This window comes from Cibotium barometz, chromosome 23 (assembly GCF_041138505.1).
Source record: "Cibotium barometz isolate CiBa-2024 chromosome 23, ASM4113850v1, whole genome shotgun sequence".
In the NCBI taxonomy this organism is placed as follows: Eukaryota; Viridiplantae; Streptophyta; class Polypodiopsida; order Cyatheales; family Cibotiaceae; genus Cibotium; species Cibotium barometz.
In genome coordinates this window covers 39,452,712-39,459,232 of record NC_141068.1, presented here as the reverse complement: position 1 = coordinate 39,459,232, position 6,521 = coordinate 39,452,712, and positions in this window count along the sequence as shown.

Here is a 6,521-nt window from a genome sequence, read left to right as displayed (position 1 = left end):
CTTGAGAGCTACAAAATCATGTAATTGAGTCCTCTCAAGTCAGAGCAATGCAATGATATTATCTATTGTGTGATTAGTTTTCTTAACTTTTGTACAAGTTGTGTTTACATTTTAATCATTAATTAGTCTTCTTAATAATGGACTTAATTAGTTTTGATCCTCCATAGCCTAGCCTAGATCCATGCTTTCTCAACATGGTATCAGAGCTATATTGGTTAGGTTAAGAGGTTAAAGCCTAATTAGTGATGTCTTAGCATTTATTTAAGGCTTCAATTAGTTTCTCTCACCTTTCTTCTATTCATTAGGAGATTAGAGGATATCTTAATTAGCATAACATCAACATGATACAGAGAGACTGCTTTCTTGCTTCTTGTTAGCAAGTCAGCACATAAAAGGTGCAGCATATCAACTGCGCCTCTCTAATTTGAAGCAAATCATTAAAAAAAAGGCAAAGAAGAAGGAAAAATTCTTATAACAGCACAAACACAGAACAAGCTCAACACTATTTCATTAGACTGGTGAGAAAGAGAGTTAAAGTAACACTTCAGCCAATCAGTGTTGAGTAACACGTAGTAGAATCAAGTTGTTGTTGCATTTCTAGCAACCTTATCTTCTCAAGCAACATCATAAGGTTGTAGCTCTTGAGACTAGTGCCTGAGTCTCTAAGGAAGATGTGTGCAGTCTACGGGCCCTAAAGGCATCTTCAGCAAGATATAATAGCCAGAGGAAGTAGGTGAGACTCCTTCCCAGAAGCTGGACTAGCATATCTGGTAGACATGGGGAGTGCTTCACAGCAGATTAGTGCTCAGCCAAAATTAAAAGTAGCAGGGTGGCAATGTTCAAGAGTCTAGCACATAATGAACAACTAGATGTATCTCACATCAATATCAGTTTCCAAGCATTGACAGCAAAAGGATAAGGTTGATTTGTGTGCACATGGGAAATGAGTCTTCTTTTATGTGCCTCATCAAATGCTTGGGTAACACCATGATTTCCATCAACATTAACAAAAATTGCAGTAGATGCTTGATGTATGTTACCTGCTCCAATGTCATGTATGTTAATGTCAATCTATACTATGTCAAGAAAATGTATGTCACCCACCAATGCCATGTACAATGCAATATTTTGCCAATGAGTCATGTATTTTGACATGAAAGACATTATGTCATGATCTACACCATGTATATAAGCCATCAATGTTCATGGGCCACGATGATGTATGACCTCATGATGATGGAGAGGCATGAAGACCAAGATGAAGCAGCATGTGTGAAGACAAATGTGAATGGAGCTCAAGATGAAGACCAAGATGGAGCTCAACATGAAGATGAAGGCCATAAAGTTAATGACGTCTATGTTCAACTATGTTATGCGATGACATGTATGTTTTTGTTCCCATATATGTCATGGCCACCCCATTATGAGGCATAGTGGCTAATGTCCCCATGCATGATGTCTATGTCTATGTTTATGTTGATGTCTATGATGATGTTTATATCAACCTTGGGATTGGGCAACCCTTGGTCAAGATGTGCCCATATGTAAGTGGATATGATAATATCTATGTTCATGTCCATGATGTCATGTCATGTTGATGTAATCACCTCTAGCCATGATGATGTAGGCTAAGTGATGTATGTGTGTGTCTCCATTAAGAGGGAGGAAAATGTCATGTCTATATATGTCACATTACCTTCTTAGGATGACACCCATTTGGGCACCAAGGGGGGGGTGTTAAAATATGGTGCACGTCATGTAATGTATGGGGCACATGTATGTGGGAGTAAGGTAGAAGAAGATTAGGATGTTATGAAATTGGAATGGATGCAAGCTAAGGTTAGTTGGGCATATGAATGGATGAATGTAAAAGGTAGTCAATGTTCAAAAAGTAGGCACATGGAAAGTGCAGGGGTGCACAAGAAAGGTGAGCATTTATGGGCACATGGTTGGCACAAGGATGCACATAGCTTGTGATTTGAGGGCTCCTTAAGAGCTATAAAATCATGTAATCGAGTCCTCTCAAGTTAGAGAAATACAATAATATTATCTATTGTGTGATTAGTCTTCTTCACTTTGGTACAAGTTGTGTTTACCTTTTAATTGGTCTTCTTAATAATGGATTTAATTAGTTTTGATCCTCCATAGCCTAGCCTAGATCCATGCTTTCTCAATAAAAAATACCACATAGTTAAAGGCTCTTAAGCTAGATTTTGCACACTAGTTTTGTTGGGTTTATACACTCTCACTCTAAATGCTAGTACTCCTCAGTTAGATGGAAACACAACACTCAAAGTGGATTAATGAGAATGAGTGAAGCACAAGTGAAGTGACATGGTAAGGTCACTTACACACCCATAAGAATGCGTACATATGCCCAGGGAAAAAAACCTCCTAAAGAGGGAAAAAGTACCTTGGCCCACTATTAGCTTACATCCACATATCACTACCATGTAAATGCTACAAATCCCCCTGTAAAGTGATGATATGAACATGTATAGGGATCATGTGGTTGATCAATCACCAAATGGCACTAAGCTCAAAGCTTTACAAAAAGCTTTGAACTTCTCTCATGAGAGAGCCTTCGTAAATATATCTACCACATTGTCAGGTGTAGAGACATAAGCCAAGTTAATCTCACTTACAATGAGTCTCTCCTTGACATAATGATAATCCACCTTAGTGTGCTTTGTGCAAGCATGAAACACTGGGTTCCTCACAATGGCTAATGCACTCTATGTATCAGTGTGAAGATGGAGGTGGGAGACTCTAATGTCCAACACCAAGATCTCTCAAAAGACATCTAAGCCCTACACACTCCATAGTCATTGTAAAAGTTGCCATGTACTCAAGGGGCCACTATCAGCTGCTTCTTGCTGAGCCATGAAATACATGAATCACCAAGGTGAAAGCAAAAGCCCCTAATAGACACTCGTGTGTCATAACATCTAGCCCAATTAGAATCACTAAAAGTATATAGCTTAACATCACCCCCCTTAGCATAGAATAAGCAAGGGACTAAGTGCCCCATAAGTATTTGAATACTTCACTTAGCAGTCTTTCAATGCTTACTTCCAAGATTGTGCATAAACCTACTCAACTAGGAAGACCCCAAACTAAATGTATGGCCTCAGCTCGAAAAAAAAAATATGTATGGCCTCAAATTATATAGATAGATGAGGTGCTCAACAACCTATTCATCATAAAGTGATGCATCAAATGGTTCACCTGCATCCTAGAGACTAAGCCTAGCACCTGCCTCTCCTGGTGTAGTAATAGACTTACAGCCTTCAAGACCAAACCGTGTAACTAGCCTTTGTATGTACTTTGACTTTAACATCGCAATACCATTATCACACTACATAAACTATATGCCTAAATAATAATTTAACGAGCCCAAATCTATCATCTTAAATGATACATATAATTTAGCCTTGAGGGATAAAATCTCCTCCTCATTAGGGTCTGTGTGATGAGTAGCATGTCATCAATGTATAAAATGATGACCAAAAAAAATCTTTACTCCTCTTTACATAGAGGTACTCTCAGTTAAACTATTACAACCATTAATCAAGTATGTGTGTATCTTCTCATACCATGCTTTGGGAGCCTATAATTAAGACCATATAGAGCTTTTTTTAACCCACATACTTTAGATTCATGTCCCTTCTCAACAAAACCATGAGGCTGTGATAAATAAACCTCCTTATGCCAGCATTTAAGAAGGTAGTCTTGATATCCAACTAATGTACATTCCAACCATGATGCACTGCCAATGTAATAATACACTTTATTGTAGTCATATGAGATGTGGGTGCAAAGGTCTCATCATAATATATACCCTTATCTTGAGCATAACCCTCTGTGAGTGACAAGCCTTGACTTGTAGAGATCACAACTCTACCATTAGCTTTACGCTTTAGCTTATAAATCCACTTCATACCAATGGCTTTTTTACCATAAAGCAAATCTATTAAATACCAAGTGTCATTTTTAAGGATTGAGTCCTACTTATCTTACATGCCAATGGCCATTTTCTTATGCTTCCTCAAAGGAAACATGTTTCTCTTCATTACATATACTGGCAATGAGAGCATGATCCACAAAAGAATAAGATGCATGATGAGAACTTGTATATGTCTTGTTAAAGAAGTATCTAGATTGCTATCCTGCAATGTCTACACCAACCATTTTGGCATACTCTTGTATGATGCCTGTAGTATGGCTACCCTTTCCTTATCCACTGCATCATCCATAATTGTCTCATTAATAAGCTAATCTATGGGCTGAAATTTGAGCTAATTTTCAGCCAGTATGGGCTGATTTGTAACACCTTTTTGAGCATTCATTTGCTCCACATATGGCTACCCAGCATTGTACAAAGGTAGGAGTGTATCATGTGAGCATACATTTTGTTGTTTTTTACATAAAATCATGGGCTAAACTGAGTTCTCAACAAAGAAAACATCTATACTCACCAAAATCTACTTTGTGGCTAGATGGTAGAGTATATATCCTTTACATTATAAGCTATATCCCACAAAAATATATTTTACTGCCTTATAACTAGCTTATTGTGTTGCTGCTTAGGCACAACAACATAAGCAAGACAACCAAAAACATGCAAATGAGCCACATAGGGATTCCTACCATTTCAAGCTTAATAAGGGGTAATTGCCTACAAGGCTTGGTGGGGCATTTGTTTAGCATATAAGTGGCATGCATAACTATCTCAAACCAAAAAACATGAGGCAAATCTTGGCCTCTAATGGTACAACATGCCATCTCCATGAGAGATTTGTTCTTCCTCTCAGCCACCACACCATTTTATTGAGGTATATAAGATACTATGTATTGATGTTTTAGGCCTCTTTCAGCCATATATACATGAAACTTCTTTAAACATAAAGGGTGCCAACTTTACATACAGACACATTTTTAGCCATAGAAACAAAGTGTCTAAACCATGTAAAAACCTTTGACTTTGCCTTCAATGAATACACCCCGGAGTACCTGGAGTAGTCATTAATAAAAGTCACAAAGTAGTGATATCCCCCAAGCTATGGTGTCCTCATGGGACCACATACATCACTTTGTATAAGCTATAATTTCTAACTGATCCATCATGCCCATTATATCTTACCAAAATGTACCCCACATACACATTTGATGGGAGCCTTAAGCTTTGGCAACTTTGACACCATCTCTTGTTGTTTAAGGCGTAATAAATTGCCAAAATTTAAGTGACGAAAGCAGGCATGCCATTGCTCTACATCACTCATAGCATGTGTGCTAATAACTAAACGCATTATATGCTAATATCTCATACATATGCAACCTATAAATCCCATGGCTTAGAGTATCAAATAATACCACAATGATGTCTCCATCACTCCGGTCATGAACTATACACCTCTCAGCAAACGAATCTGACCACTAGGCCTACCCTAGCAATGGTAGAGAATGATAGCAAGTTCTTTTTAATGCCTAGCACAAACAAGACTTTCTGAGAGAGTGATTATCCCACCATTTTATTGAGAAATATGGTGCCATGGAGCACAAGGAAGGTAGGGAGTGAATGTAAGTCTAACAAGCTACCACATGAGCAATTAAGAATTGTACCACATAAGCTAACAAAGCCAAAATGTACCCACTTCATATAAAAGGTGTCACTTTCAAGCCAGCTCTTAAGGCTTTCTATGAGTACAAGTCTCAATCTTGTAGCCTAACTATACTTGAGTCTAAAGCTTAATTAGTCTATTTTCTCATCATGAGTGCACTTAGGTGTCATCAACCTTAGGGATTTGTAGTAACTCTTTAGGTCATAGCTTCCATAGCCATAGCTTAAGGTACTGCATTTTTTTCCAACTTGGTACCAAATATTGGTTGGACTCACTCATTAGCCAGTGATTAGTATGTTTGATTAGAGTTTTATTAGTGATTAGGAATTAATTAGGGTTCCCTTATTCTTATTCATTATCATGTAGCCTTCTTCTCTAAGCAAGTAGAAGCTCTACTATATGCAAAGTAAGTAGCACTATGTGGTAGCAAGAAACTCAGGAAGAGAACGGCCAGAGGAGCCCTCAAGGGTAGTCATGCTAAAGAGTGAGACATAGAGCTTTTAGAGAACGAGAAGGTAGAGAGAAGTGCACTAGCAGAGAGAGAGAGAGAGAGAGAAAGAGATACATAGAGCTTTGCTTCTTGTAGGCATTGCATATCTCCCCCCTTCCTAATTTGTGTGCACGATAGGTGGACTATTGGGGCATGGTTGATGCTCTTGTTTAGCTGAGATCTCTGCAAAATGTTTATTAACAAACAAGAAAAGAAAAGAAAGGAATAAAATTTGTTATTGGTGCCAATCACCAAATATAGCCGAGGGGAAAAACACAATGGGAGAAAAGTGCCCTGGCTTGTTGATCTTATTGTGGAGTCGCTGAGCTTACCCTTGCGCTGGTGGTGGATCCGTGTCCACTTCTGCTGGAAAGATGGTATCAATTTCTTCAGGATGCAGGGACAACCCT